This window comes from Papio anubis, chromosome 2, assembly GCF_008728515.1.
Source record: "Papio anubis isolate 15944 chromosome 2, Panubis1.0, whole genome shotgun sequence".
Classification (NCBI taxonomy): Eukaryota; Metazoa; Chordata; class Mammalia; order Primates; family Cercopithecidae; genus Papio; species Papio anubis.
This window is the reverse complement of record NC_044977.1, coordinates 26862375-26878028: the sequence shown is the minus strand read 5'-3', so window position 1 is coordinate 26878028 and position 15654 is coordinate 26862375. Positions and strand designations below refer to the sequence as shown.

The window sequence follows — 15654 nt, the reverse complement described above, 5'->3', positions numbered from 1 at the left end:
GTCTTCAGGAAACTGGGGAGCGTTCAATACCATTTAAAGTGTTTCTGCATTGTTGGCTATTTCAGAAAAGTTGGCTTCCTCTGCTGTATTTTCTAAAGCCAGATTTCTAAATTCAATACAACTTTCCACCACAAATGTTGCAATTTATCTTGTATGGAAAAGTAGTGTTTCATGTTTGTTGGTAGTTACTACTCCGTGTGATCTGTAGTTTGCTTAGATGTCCTTATTTATAGTGAATTAATTTAGAGCAGTGGACAGGGGCCAGGGCCAAGGAGTTGGAATGTCCTCTATTCAATTGAGGAGGGTCTAGGTACGCTTACTTCATTCTTTGTTAATACATGATGGATTCTAAGTCTTCTTGCAAAATACGTGTGGATACAAAAGTGATTAATTATGATCATGTCAAATTTGAGACTGATTTAAGTCCTGAACTATAATCTGTCACCTCAGTTTTCCTTTTAGACTTTTTGTATGGTTTAAGAATATTTCAAAAGTGTCCTTTGACCATCTCTTTTCGTAAAGTAAAATCTGTGATCATGGGGTTGCATGACAAGTGAATTCATGCACACAGAACAATGCTGACTCATGGAGACAGAGACTGTGAGCGTTCTTATAAATGCTGACCCCTTCCTATGCCGACATTTTCACTTAGTGTTTACGAACTTGAGCTCTGGAGCCAGATTACTTGGGTACTTGGGTAGGAATGTAGGCCCTACCACTTATTATCTATATGACTTTGGCAAGTTACTGAGCCTCTGTATGCCTCAGTTTCCTCATCCATAAAGTAGAGTAATGGTAGTATCATAGAGTTACCCTGAGAATTAGATGAGTTACACGTAAAGCAGTTAGAATAGAACCTGGTGTATACAACTTCATAAGTACATGCTAAATAAATGTTTTAGGCCAGGCAGGGTGGCTCATGCCTGGAATTCTAGCACTTTGGGAGGCCGAGGTGGGTGGATTTTCTGAACTCAGGAGTTCAAGACCAGCCTGGGCAAAATGGTGAAACCGAGTCTCTACTAAAATACAAAAAATTAGTTGGGTATGGTTGTGCGTGCCTGTAATCCCAGCTGCTTGGGAAACTGAGGCATGAGAATCGCTTGAACTCAGGAGGTGGAGGTTGCAGTGAGCCAAGATCACACCACTGCATTCCAGCCTGGGTGACAGAACTAGAGTCTGTCTCAAAAAAAAATAAAAAGAGTTTTAAAGGTGATATAAAACCTATTATGTCAGTCCTATAGAAGTTTTCCAGAGAAATTTACCATCAGGTGATTGTTATATGTGCTTATATTGACTTAGTTGTTTCCTGTGCCTAGCTTCCTGGCTGGTATCTTAGGACCCTGCTGTTCTTTTATGCCTATAGAAACCTTTGGCCAGGCGCAGTGGCTCACATCTGTAATTCCAGCACTTTGGGGGGCCAAGGGGCGTGGATCACGAGGTCAGCAGATCAAGATCATCCTGCTGGCTAACACGGTGAAACCCCATCTCTACTAAAAATACCAAAAAAAAAAAAAAAAAGCCAAGCATGGTTGTGGGTGCCTGTGGTCCCATCTACTCGGGGAGGCTGAGGCAGGAGAATTGCATGAACCCGGGAGGTGGAGCTTGAAGTGAACCGAGATTGCACCACTGCACTCTAGCCTGGGCAACAGAGCGAGACTCCGTCTCAAAAAAAAAAAAAAAAAAAAAAAAAAAAAAAAAAAAAAGACCTTTAAGAGAGAAGAAATAGAACAACCAAAATCTTGTACAAAGATCATATTACAACCGACTCTTCAACATAATTTATTTAACGAACATTCATATAGCACTTACAATGTGCTACACACTGTTTTAAACGCTGTACAAATATTAACTCATTTAATCCTCATTATAACAGAATACTTGTTGAATTTCAATTAAGTGATGTGGGAAAGTCCTCTGGCCTGCTGTCTGACATGATAATCCTTTAATAAATATTTGTTGAAGGAATGAATACCTGTGAGTGACTCAATCAATCAGTCTGCCTTGTTTGGCTAACAAAAAAGCAAACAATACAGGAGGATGTTATATTAAGTGGCCTAATGTGTTCTCTGAAACTGGAAACAATTGAGAATCTTTATCCACAGCTGTATTCAGTTTGTACTGAAGGGACTAAAGTGGCCTAAATGTCCCTGTTCCTTTCTGAATATTAAGTCACTTGTTATTTTGATATTAAGCTTAGATGTTTAGTTGTCATAGAATTGGTAAAGTCTTGGTGACTTGTAGGTGTTACACTCAACTTATATTGAATATCTTAGTGTACCATTCTAAATTTCCATTTTTATCTTTATTTTGGATTTTGAGCAGACAGTATTATGATTCTGTTTAAGACATGAAGACGTGCCAGTTTTCCTTCACTCTTTCAATTGCTTTCTTTTGTTTTAATCTTGGAAAACATATTTGCATCATATTTCTTAATTTGTCACAGCCTGAGAAGTGACATTATTGAATGACAGTAGGAGCTTGAATATTGTGCTTTGAAATGCCATTGAGGATACCATTATTCATGTGACAGCCCTGAGAAGATTAGCAAATAACTACTTAACATTTTATAATGCTTTATCATCATAAAAATCTACATATTAAACGAGGAATAAATTACTTAAAAATATATCACTTCTATTCAAACACCATTTGGAAAAACTTGAGAGATAAATGCCAGTTTTTAATGAAGCTACAATAAATGTTTTTATTCACCATGTTATTGCTCCAATCAATTGTAGATTATTTTTATAATTATTAAATTAGCTGCATTTAGCCCTAAACCCTACTTGTTGGAACACAGTTAACATGATAGAAGAGAACCAGTGTAATAATAATCTAAGACTTCAATAGTCTCTGTGCCTCTTTTCTATTCCTTTCTAGGTACCAACTGAAATGATCTCTTCCTAATCTATGACAAGTATCTGGGAAGGTGGAATTTGATTTAATTTTTTTTTCTTTTTGACATAGAGTCTCACACTCTCACCCAGGAGTGCAGTGGCGCGATCTTGGCCCATGGCAACCTCCGCCTCCCAGGTTCAAGCAATTCTCCTGCCTCAGCCTCCTGAGTACCTGGGACTACAGGTGCACCGCACCATGCTCGGCTAATTTTTTTTAATTTTTAGTAGAGATGGGGTTTCAATGTGTTAGCCAGGATGGTCTCGATCTCCTGAACTCGTGATCCGCCTGCCTTAGCTTCCCAAAGTGCTGGGATTACAGGCGTGAGCCACCGCGCCCAGCGGAATTTAATTTTTAAAAATGAAAGTGTTGAGATGTGGTACTGAAGGGCACGTGGAAAAGAGTGGGCAACCTTCTACGAGGAGCTCAGGTCCCTTTGGTGGCTATGAAGAAGTGGAGAGGAAAAATCAAATCTGTAACCTCTTATCTCTGAAACTAAATGTTGTAGATACTGTCAGAGTAGACATGGGATTGTGGGCAATACCTGGTTTCAGGGAAGTCAACAAATCTTCTGAAGTTACAGTGTAGTTAAAAATAACAGTTGAGGAGTGGGATTGCTCTGTGCCTCATCCAGTGGTCAGAGGTGTAAGGTGGGTTGAAGTTTATAAATTGACAGTCAGTAAAATCTGTCCCAACCCAGGGAAGTAACTGGCAGACTTGAAGCCTGAGAAGAAGCTATTTGAGGTCTACTCAAACCTGAGTAGCTTCTATTGCAACTTTGACACCCTTGTTTCGTATAGCTCTGGGATAGAGGCAGAGGGGTGGTCTCCTGACTGCATGTTGGAGACTTTTTATGGGATGAGGGGCAGAGTGATGAAAAGATGACATTATTGGTAAGTCCAGATTTCAGTGGTGAGCTGATACTTCAAGTTTTGGTAGTACTGACAGTGGACAGCCCCTCAGTAGGATGAACAGGTTTCTGATAGGAACTGTGATATCTGCTAGCTTTAAGTAAAACATCTGAATTCTGTCTCCAGAGGTAAGAGGCACAGACTATTGGTCTTAGATACTAGGATTCCAGGATATTACAGGATGGTAGTATGGGGCAGGCTGTCTGGAAGAAAAGATACTGGACTTGTTTAGTTTGGCTATAAGCTTGTCCGTGTCAGTATTTAATAAACATTCAGGTGGCTCAACAAATTTTATGGGAAAAATTTGCATGACAGTAGGAGCTTGAATATTGTGCTTTGAAATACCATTGAGGATATCATTAGTCATATGACAGTCTGTAGAGTAGGAGCGTCAAGTTCAGATTACCCATCCGTATATCCACTCTCATACATATATATTCAAACATGCTGTAAGTTCTCATTTACTCCCTTCTGCCCTTTTTCCTACCAGAATGAAGGAATCTCTTGACGAATCTGCCCCATCCTGGTCCTCACCCCCACACCCCTGTCAAGTCAGATTGGTCCCCTCAGCCTTCCTGAACTTGCCTTGTTCATCATCATCCTAAAATATTTCTCATTATATTTCTCTTACCTGGTGGTTTTCAGCTTTTCCTTTTTGCCTCTGTGAATATTATCCATTCGTTAAAGTTGAATGACCCTTCTTTGGCTACTTTTCCAAGCTTGTGCCCTTTCTACAACTTCATCTGTCTCAATAGATTGAAAACTTCTTCAGAGTAAGGGCCACATTTTTGTTTTCTTCTTTGCTATATTCTGTGTACTGTACCACACTCTGGTGATGTGTGACTGACTACAAGCCAGGTAATGGAAAATCCCAGTTTTTGCAAAAAGGAAAATTTTGCTTGATCTGCTTTGTATTCTCTAAATAAACTTAGCTGCTGCCTTCACAAATTACAGATTGCTTCTGATAAGTTCATTTTTAAAAATGGAATTAAAAGTCCCCTTTTGTTTTGTTTTACATTTATCCCCTTGAAATTCTCCTTGACTGTAATCATGGTCAAAGACTTGAAATAGTTGGAAGTTTCCTCAGGTGGACAAAGGTGCTGAGATTAGATGTTCTAAAACATAACTTCAGTCATTAAGGCCATAATCTGAATTAAGTTTCCTAGTAAATTACTGAAAAATGCTTATTTAAGTCTTCTGATCACTGTACCTTGTATGTATCAAGACATCGCTTTGTATCCCATGAATATGTACAATTATTATTTGTCAATTAAAACAAATAAAAAATTTAAAAACACACATAAAAATAAAGTTATCTGAAAGCTTTTAATCTAAAACTGATCCAATTAGACAGATGGGTCATTGCAAGCTACAATGCTCAAATTTATGATATTAATAGTGAAATAATGTACTGTTACAATATATTTAAGCTCCCTGGAACCTTAATGTCAAACATATTGTTAGGCACACATAGTAGGTTCTCAATAAATATTTGGTGGAAAATTGATATATTTTAATCTATGCATATTTGAGTGAGCTAGTTCTATTTTTGGTGTCCTGTCCTGATTTATAATGAAATCTCTCAATCTGGATTATTTTGGCACATTACCAAACATAATGTAATGAAATAGAAAATTCTGTTCATACTAATTTATGACCAAATCTAAAACCTCTTTGATATTAGTAGAGGTGCCTTTGTCTTCACAGAGCTTGGAAGACAGTGAACCATTTTTCACAGAGACTATGTTTAGTTATTTTCTTATTATAACTGCATTTAGCACAGACTGGCAAACAACTACATCAGCATTATCATCTTTATCCTGTATTCACAAACATTTAAATTAAATTAGTATTCTTTCGGTTACATGTGACATAACTTAAATTCTGGATAAATGGTTATTTTTATAATTGCATTATGGACTTTGGCATTATTCAAAGAATACATAATTTAAATTCTGACAAGCTTTTAAAACATTTTCTTCTAAGCAATGCCTGCAAATTAGTCTTTTCCTTCCTTTTTTAGACTGGGGCTATGGCTGAGATGTCACATGGGAGATAGGATCATAAATTTCTGTTGTATCTGGATGGAGATGAACAGGAGGATCTATGGGTGAGAAGAATCAGTTACGGATGGATTCTAGAGCCTGCTTGCTGATACAGGCTTGCAACTGTGGACTTTATAAGCTTAGTTTTTAATCTGCTATCAGCTAGCATAATACCATAAATGCATAAAAACCTAAATATTTAGTCTTAAGAGAAATGCTGCCTTGACCTGACCCTTTATCCAAATAAATTGACAAAATATCTCGTTCTCTAGGATGCCAGACAAAAATACCAGTTGCAATGTTTTGTTGCATACAGCTTATTCTAATTTAAATTAGTGGCATATAAAGTCATCATCTTGCTTGAACAAACATCTGATTAAATTGAGTATGTCTTTTATCCCATGAAATAAAATTAATTTTGAGATAGTTATTTTTCAGTTGCAAATTTATTGAGTTAATAGAAAGCAAGTTATATAGTCTTCCAAATAATATGTTACATCCACTTGCATTTTGTTTTTCTTCAGCATTGTGTGGTTTTTAGAAAATCTTGCAAGTTAAATATACTAAAGTGGAAACTGAAAGAAAATAATTAGAGATAGAGCACTAAATTTGCAGATAAAGATTATTTTTAAAATAAATGTTCACTGTAGTTTTATTTATATAAAAAAACCCAAACTACCCAAATCTTCAAATAATAAAGACACTGTTAAAAAACTGTTACCTTTCCATTTATGGATTATTAGGTAGACTTTAAAAATACTTTAAAAGATGTTTTAAAAGGTTATGCCAGTTTCCCTAATGTAAAAACAAAGTAAAACACCAAAACAAATCCCCAGAAAACCAACCTGTATATTCACTATACCAACCAATTGCATATACACTAGAATTTTTGTTTGTAAATAGATGAATGTGCATAAGACAATGTGTTAAAAAGTACAGACACTTCATACCTCATACAGATTGAGTTCTTACTATGTATTCAGTTCTTACTATACTCTAGACTCTTGGCTAAGCACTTTAAGGGCCTTATCACATTTAATACTCACAGGAGCACAATGAGATTGTTCTGGGCAAGCTGGAAAATCACACTGTCAGAAACTGATTGGCTGGGTGAATACTTTCAGATCATTTTGAAGTTGACAATCACAGGCAAACACTTTGAAGCCATGCCAGTTGTGTATTGGAAGGAATTAAACATGCAAATGTAGTGAGTGCAATAGATTTTAAGAGTGTGTTTCTTCGGAGGTGATGCAGTAATTGCTGTTGTTGGGACCGTCTCTTGAAGTGGAAACTAGATGAGTAGGTTTAGACATTAACATTCTTAACAGTGATTTGCTCCCTCTGTGGCCTTGGATAGAGCACCTGTCCCTTAACACGTTAGAGCTCCAATAAAATAAACTGCTTTGTCCCAGCTAAAAGGAACAGTCTCTTTGATGGAACTTGAGCTCCAGTCATGGTGATTTTCCACCAGGTACTTCAAAGAGGACATCCTCTTCTGAAGAACAGAAGAACCTGAAATGTTTGGAGCCTAAGGTTTCTAGGATCTTCTTTTGCCAGTCTTCCCCATTTATTGCCCTCCTCCCATCAACCACACTGACGTTTGAGGGGATAAAGAGTGTTGCATAAGGGTTTACACTAGGGAGTCCATTTTCTCCTAAGAATTATTATATTACATAATGTTGCCAAGACATACAAATGAACAATAACTGGTTTAAATACATAGAAGAATCAGGCTTGTTTTGCTTCTTTAAGAATCATACATAAAAATTGGTGGCAATTTCTTTTTGCATGTGAGGAAAATAAAACACAGAGAAGACTGTAGTTTCACTAAAGTCACACACCTACTGCATGAGAGACAGAGTCAGAATTTCAACGCAGCTCTGTCTGGCTTCAGAGACCTTGGTTATTTCAGTGGTGGGATCATAGATTATATTTCTTCCTTTAAAAAATATTTCCTCTGTATTTTTCTAAATCTGAGATGATGATATTGCTTTTATAATTAAGCAATACATGTTATAAAAATAATATATTTTTATGTAAGCTGAAGAAATGAGAAAAGAGATTTTTCCTGTTAAGGAAAAACAAGTTCCTGTTCTTCTTTTCCATTGTAGACTGTTTGCTGTGATTGCACTTGCCATCTTATGCAGAAATGACCTGAAGACAGACTGAAACAACATGTTCTACAGCCTGAAAATATCTACCTTGACGTACAGTTTCATTAATGCTGTTGTGATCAGACTGGGCAAAAATTAGCATATGTTACTAACTAATCTAATTCGAGTGCCAATTCTTAATAAAAACATAAAACAATAAAAGCAATTCAGAAAATATTTACTGTTTGATTTCTTTAAGCTCCAAACAGGATTGTGCTTAGCTGTAGAAACTTGAATATATGCAAGTCTACATGGATAGAATTCTTAGTCTTCTTTGGGCCAGGTGTGTTAGCCCCTTGGGAAAGGAAACTAAAGTTTTGGAATATATTTTTATTCATGAACCTGCTCTCTTTAAGACTTCTGAGGAAATGAGTTGCTGAGCAGATGAGTAGAATATGTTACTACTGTTCTGACATTTCTACCCATCAAAACTAGCTGATATAGTACACTTTAATGACCCTTCTATAGTCAAAACTGACATTGACACTGACATTAACAGAAAAGATTTGGGACAGAGAACTGTGTTCATGCCGCAAATCAGCCTTAAGCTTCACCACAAGCTGCACATTTTATGCTACTGTATTCTGCTTAAGCACATATTTGTATTTATGTAAATGGAATGATCCTTTAATACTTAAGGACTTTATTCTGGGTGAGTTAGAATCATACCGTTTTGGCAGGAAAACTCTTTCACAGGAAAAACTATGATTTAAGAGCTAAAAGTAACCAAACTTGATGATTTAAGAGCTAAAAGTAACCAAATCAGGAACTACTGAAATTCTTCAATATCTGTTAGAATATCTCCCATTTGAGCCATGTTTGTAAATGATGTTCAAAGGCATTTCAAAAGCATGTAAATTAAAAAAACAATTCATTTGATTCTGCTATGGTTTAAATATATATGTCCCTTGAAAAGTCATATGTTGGAACTTAAACCCCAAGGTGATGGTGTTAAGAGGTGAGGGCTTTGGGAGTTACTATAATTAGGCCAGGAGGGCTCTGTCCTCATGAATGGGATTAATGCCATTATAAAGGAGACTTCAGAAAGCTGCCTGGCCTTTTTCTATCTCTTCTGCCTCGTAAGTACACAGCATTCATCCCTTTTGCCCTCCCACCTTTTGCCATGTGAAGATGCAGTAACACGCAGGAACCGTCTTGGAAGCAAGAGCGCAGCTCTCACCAGACACCGAATCTACCTGCACCTTGATCTTGAACTCCCCAGCATCCAACTATGAGAAATAAATTTTTATTACCCAATCTCAGTATTTTATTATAGCAGTACAAACAAACAGAGACAGATTTTGACAGTCATACGAAACTTCAATTACTTTGTAAAAAGAAAATATAAATGTTGAATGATTGAAGATCATGAAAGACTGGACAATGAGAAAACGTGGGGGTAGTCGTTGTAGAAATGGAGTGGTATTCAGAGACATAACTAATTTAAGCTATCTCTAGGACAGGGTTAAATAACAGAAAAATCAAATGGGCCTCTGACTATTAGTGTGTTTTGTTTGGGTACTAAGGGGTAGAGTTGTATTAGTCCATTTTCATGCAGCTAATAAAGACATACCCAAGACTGGGTAATTAATTAAGAAAACAGAGGTTTAATGGACTCACAGTTCCACGTGGCTGGGGAGGCTTCACAATCATGGTGGAAGGTGAAAGGCATGTCTTACATGGTGGCAGGCAAGACGGAATGAGAGCCAAGTGAGAGCAGAAACCCCTCTTATAAAACCATCAGTTCTTGTGAGGGAAAGCAGAAACCCCTCTTAAAAAACCATCAGTTCTTGTGAGGCTTATTCACTGCCACAAGAACAGTATGATTTGCCTCCATGATTTAATTGTCTCCCACCAGCTCCCTCCCACAACACATGGGAATTATGGGAGCTACAGTTCAAGATGAGACTTGGGTGGGGACACAGCCAAACCATATCAAAAGTGTTCAGCTTTAAAGAGTGCCTGAGAGTATGGTCCAGGAGTTTGGATATCCATAGCTATTGTGACCCTTGGCATAAACTGATAACTTTCAAAATTAAAAGAATTCATCTTAAACTGTTAGTTCCTCTGAAATACCAGCAAAATACTCAGGTTTGAGAATTTCTGACCACTGTCTATTAATTTTAGGTCAATAACTAGAAGATAATTAGGCTAAGAGCTCTATCAGTTATTTTACATTTAGGGTGATAAATGTCAAATTTACATGTACGATTTAGGTCCTTTCGTGTGGATCTTTGCATTGTGGCAAATTAAGGAAACCCTAGATATTTGGGATGATTGATTTGGATTGCTAGAAGGAGCCTTCCCTGTTTTTCACCACAAAAATATTGGTTATTTCCATGACCTCAGTATCCCAGGAAAAAGTGAATGAAATAGCTAAAGGGAAAACACCTAGGTAATTACTTCTGTTGATTATTTAATGTTGGTAAATAGAATATTTCATAGAGATTTTAACTGATCAAGGAGAGGAAATATTTTTTGTTCTGTATGAATGCAACCTGATAATTCTACTAAAGCAAGAATAGAATAAAAATCTTTCCACTGACACAGATTATGGTGGATATGGGATGTAATACAGCAGAAAAGAAAAACACAGGCTCAAAATGGAGATAACGCATAGCTGAGAGAAACTTTCCTAGGTAAGTAATAAGCAATTGCAGCTAAGATTTCCTAGGGTGTTTTGGAAGAAAACAACTGCCACAGAAATGCAGCTGGGAAAGACTATGTTGAAATTATGAATTTTGCCGTTTGTATAAAGAGAACAAATATTATTTGTGAATTGTACTGAAAACATGGATATAAAGAAGTGATCATTGGGGGGTGGAGGAGGAGCGAGCCAGGCCAGGGGGCGGCTGCACAGTCTCTGCGATCCCCAGGCCTGGAGTAGGGTCTGTGCATGGCTGGCTGGCTCTGCCCCGCGTCCAGTCCTGAGCAGGCCTCCCTTGGGCCAGCCCGACGTAACTGAGCTCAGTGGACCCTGAGGAAGGAGCAGGTCCATCGTAGAGCCGGAGGGTCGGAGGAACGTGACATCACAGAAATGGTTTCACCCAAATATCACTGGTGTGGAGGCAGAAAACCTACTGTTGACAAGAGGAGTTGATGGCAGTTTTTTGGCAAGGCCTAGTAAAAGTAACCCTGGAGACTTCACACTTTCTGTTAGAAGAAATGGAGCTGTCACCCACATCAAGAATCAGAACACTAGTGATTATTGTGACCTGTATGGAGGGGAGAAGTTTGCCACTTTGACTGAGTTGGTCCAGTATTACATGGAACATCACGGGCAATTACAAGAGAAGAATGGAGATGTTATTGAGCTTAAATATCCTCTGAACTGTGCAGATCCTACCTCTGAAAAGTGGTTTCATGGACACCTCTCTGGGAAAGAAGCTGAGAAATTATTAACGGACAAAACAAAGTATGGTAGCTTTCTTGTACGAGACAGCCAAAGCCACCCTGGAGATTTTGTTCTCTCTGTATGCACTGGTGATGACAAAGGGGAGAGCAATGATGGCGAGTCTAAAGTGACTCATGTCATGCATGATTCGCTGTCAGGAACTGAAATATGACGTTGGTGGAGGAGAACGGTTTGATTCTTTGACAGATCTTGCAGAACATTACAAGAAGAATCCTATGGTGGAAACATTGAGTACAGTACTACAATTCAAGCAGCCCCTTAACACGACTTGTATAAATGCTGCTGAAATAGAAAGCAGAGTTCAAGAACTAAGCAAATTAGCTGAGACCACAGATTAAGTCAAACAAGGCTTTTGGGAAGAATTTTGAGACACTGCAACAACACTTCTCTACAGCCAAAAAGAGGGTCAAAGGCAAGAAAAAAAAATTACAAAAATAGATATAAAAACATCCGCCCTTTGATCATAGGGTTGTCCTACACAACGGTGATCCCAGTGAGCCTGTTTCAGATTACATCAATGCAACTATAACCGTGCCTAAATTTGAAATCAAGTGCAACAATTCAAAGCCCAAAAAGAGTTACATTGCCACACAAGGCTGCCTGCAAAACACGGTGAACAACTTTTGGCGAATGGTGTTCCAAGAAGACTCCCAGGTGATTGTCATGACAAGGAAAGAAATGGAGAGAGGAAAGAGTAAATATGTCAAATATTGGCCTGATGAGTATGCTCTCAAAGCATATGGCGTCATGCGTGGTAGGAACGTCAAAGAAAGCACCACTCATGACTATAAGCTAAGAGAACTTAAACTTTCAAAGGTTGGACAAGGGAATATGGAGAGAATGGTCTGGCAATACCACTTTCGGAGCTGGCTGGGCCACGGAGTGCCCAATGACCCCAGGGGCATGCTGGACTTCCTGGAGGAGGTGCACCATAAGCAGGGGAGCATCATGGATGCAGGGCCGGTTGTGGTGCACTGCAGTGCTGGCATTGGCCGGACAGGGACCTTCATTGTGATTGATATTCTTATTGACATCATCAGAGAGAAAGGTGTTGACTGCAACATTGATGTTCCCAAAACCATCCACGTGGTGTAGTCTCAGAGGTCAGGAATGGTCCAGACAGAAGCACAGTACCGATTTATCTATATGGCAGTCCAGTATTATATTGAAACACTACAGCACAGGATTGAGGAAGAGCAGAAAAGCAAGAGGAAAGGGCACGAATATGCAAATATTAAGTATTCTCTAGTGGACCAGATGAGTGGAGATCACAGCCCCCTCCTGCCTTATACTTCAGTGCCACCCTGTGCAGAAATGAGAGAAGACAGTGCTAGAGTCTATGAAAATGTGGGCCTGGTGCAACAGCAGAAACGTTTAAGATGAGAAAAACTGCCAAAACTTCAACATAGAAATAGATGTGGACTTTCACCCTCTCCCTAAATACCTGCTTCCCAATTACTCATTTCCTCAGATAAGAAGAAATCATCTCTACAATGTAGATGTTACATTTTATAGAATTTTGTTTTAAATTGAGGAAGCAGTTAAATTGTGCGCTATATTGTGCAGATTATGGGGATTCAAATTCTAGTTATAGACCTTTTTTTTTTTCTTTTTATAACCTTAACCAGTTTAATTCTTTTTTTCATGTGGGGGAAGATAAGAAGAAATGATTTGGGAAAATTAAGTAGCAACATCCTAGAAAAGTGAGAACAATCTCATTTACCATGATGTATCCAGTAGTGGATAATTCATTTTGATGGCTTCTGTTTTTGGCTAAATGAGAATTAAGCCAGTGCCTGAGACTGCCAGCAGCTGACTGGTCTACCTTTGCATTGACATTAAAGATTCATAGAAAAAGAATCATGGCTATTTATGAATTAAGATAAGAGGTGTGGCTTTTTCTTTTTTCCAGCCGATGACCAATTATAGTTCGACTATTGACTGAGAAGGTTGTGGTGGGAAAACGTTTGCCATATTTTCTTTGCATTTGAGGAATTGTCTTGTACTTAGAAAAAAAGGCATCTATGAATGACCAGTGTTTTTGGTTGTCAAATGTTGCTCACGGACTTGCCCCAAAAGTTTAGGGCCTGAAAACAACCCCACCCCCAACCTTTCTTCAATCTGAGCTGGGCTCAGCTGGGCTGTTCCTCTGCCAGCCTGCAGGTGGCCGCTCAATGTGGTTAGCAGGTCGGTGGAGAGACCGGGATGGCTGGGGTTCTCTCTCTGCCTGCAGTCCTGAGTCTCTCCTTCTCTGTGTAGTCTCTTTCAGTGGTCTGTCTGGCGGGGTAACTAGGCATCTCACTTGCAGTTCACAGCTCCCAAGAGCTCAAAAGCAGAAATGGCCAGTCTTTCTGAAGACTTAAGTCCAGATTTGTCTCAGTGTCCCTTCTACTGCCCTCTATTGGATGATGACGATGATGAATGTTTCTAATTAGAAGAGCGCTGGAGTATGCCCTCTACTTATTAAACAAGTCACAAGCCCAGCCCAGATTCAAGGAAAGGGTGTGAAGTGGAGGTGCAGTTAATTGGAGGCCTCTAGTCTAACAGACGGTCACAACCAGTGCCATGGAAAACCAAAGATATTAGCAAAAGTAGAAGTTGCTCGTGACCTTTGGAAGCCAAAGTCACTTACAGTAGCTGGACAAAGTGAAAGTCAAACTGAGAAATAAGGAGAGGGCCTTCAAGGAGCTTCCTGAATGATTTCTGCCCTGAGCCTATTTTTGGAACCAGCACTTGGAGAAACTGATCCTGTGAGAATGGATGTGTTTACGGACACAGGGCTTTTGAGAGCAGCACCACCCCACTGGGCCACCCCCAGACTTGAGAATGTGATACTTTCTTAATGCCACTGGTTTTTAGTCAGGCCACAGTGAGAAGAAACAGCCCTCACACACCTCCAGCCAGGTTGAACGAGCTCATTTTTATTTTAGCCAATGGTAAGATTTTCTAATGTTCTATCTTAAGTGCCTTCTCCAAAGACATCCTTCTTTGCCTCATATGTTGAATCATCATTCAGTGCAGATATTTCAGTGAAGATATAATTGGTTGACTTGTGTAACGGTAATAAAATGCTATGGCATCTTTACCGTGAAAAAAAAAGAGAGAAGTGATCATTACAATAGATATTTATGGACAATATCATTGGTGTTGAATGCAGACAAGGTTTGCAGATGGAAAAAAAGTAGGTGACTAACCAAACCTGAGGCCAAACAGAGTAGTACTTGGTCATTTCCTTGGCTTCCCTAATTCCCCAGGAGGGAAGAGCTGGGTGCTAATCAACTAATACCAATAAACTGCTCTTCCTTTGCCCCTAATTATTTATTGTTCTATAGGTGAACAGAAGAGGGTGAGTGTGTTTGAGGGTGAGTAAAGGTCAAGTTTCCGTATCTGCAACAAAGCATTTGTGGTTCAAAATCTCCTCTTGCATTCTAATAAGGGTGGACCCTGAAAGCATACTTTTATTTGCTGAGGTGGATGGTGAGTGAGGATACAAACTGGGGAAGTTAAGGATCTACTACATTGCTTAATTTAATGAAAGTACATTGAGAGGTTGGGGAAGGTAGTTCTGGAAGCAGTGAGTTGGCTACAGATGTGGAGAAGAACTTTAAGCAACTGGAGTGGGAGAGGAAATTGGGGGCAAAGAAAGAGTAGTTTAAAGCAGAGCATTTCTGATTATCTTGCTGGGTAGTTAGAACTCTCTTTTTCATTTCCACATAGACACTTCAGCCAGAGTGACTTCTATTTTTGGAGTGGTGTATGTGTGTGTGTGTGTGTGTGTGTGTGTGTGTGTGTGTGTTTAGATATGACATACTGAAGCTGCATCCTTGTCTGGGGTAAATACCTGAGGTTCGTTGTCTCCTGCCAGGGAAATGGAGGATGCGGATACACAGGAAGTGAGTTGAAGAGTGGAGGTTTGGTCAGGCATGGTGGCTCACACCTGTAATCCCAGCACTTTGGGAGGCTGAGGCAGGCAGAATACTTGAGGTCAGAAGTTTGAGACCAGCCTGGCCAACATGGTGAAACCCCATCTGTACTAAAAATACAAAAATTAGCCGGGAGTGGTGGCAGTTGCCTGTAATCCCAGCTACTTGGGAGGCTGAGGCAGGAGAATCACTTGAACTTGAGAGATGAAGGTTGCAGTGAGCCGAGATCGCACCATTGCACTCCAGCCTGTGGGACAAGAGCGAGACTTCGACTGAAAAAAAAAAAAAAAAAAAAAAAAAAGAGTGGAGGTT

General features: G+C 39.1%; 1 long non-coding RNA gene and 1 pseudogene across 4 annotated transcripts in view; both read left to right on the top strand.

The window, feature by feature from the left end:
- LOC101016867 overlaps nucleotides 1-8181 on the top strand; it is a 123524-nt gene extending 115343 nt beyond the window's left edge. For 3 of the 4 annotated variants that reach the window (XR_643084.4, XR_643081.4, XR_002520254.2), the window contains 2 exons: nucleotides 5830-5916; nucleotides 7963-8181. This is a non-coding gene — a long non-coding RNA (uncharacterized LOC101016867). The remainder of the gene's footprint in view (nucleotides 1-5829; nucleotides 5917-7962) is intronic. The other variant, XR_001899545.2, reaches the window with a different exon arrangement.
- A 2162-nt stretch (nucleotides 8182-10343) lies between these two features.
- Nucleotides 10344-15418, top strand: LOC103881702 (annotated as a pseudogene).
- The last annotated feature ends 236 nt before the right edge of the window (nucleotides 15419-15654 follow it).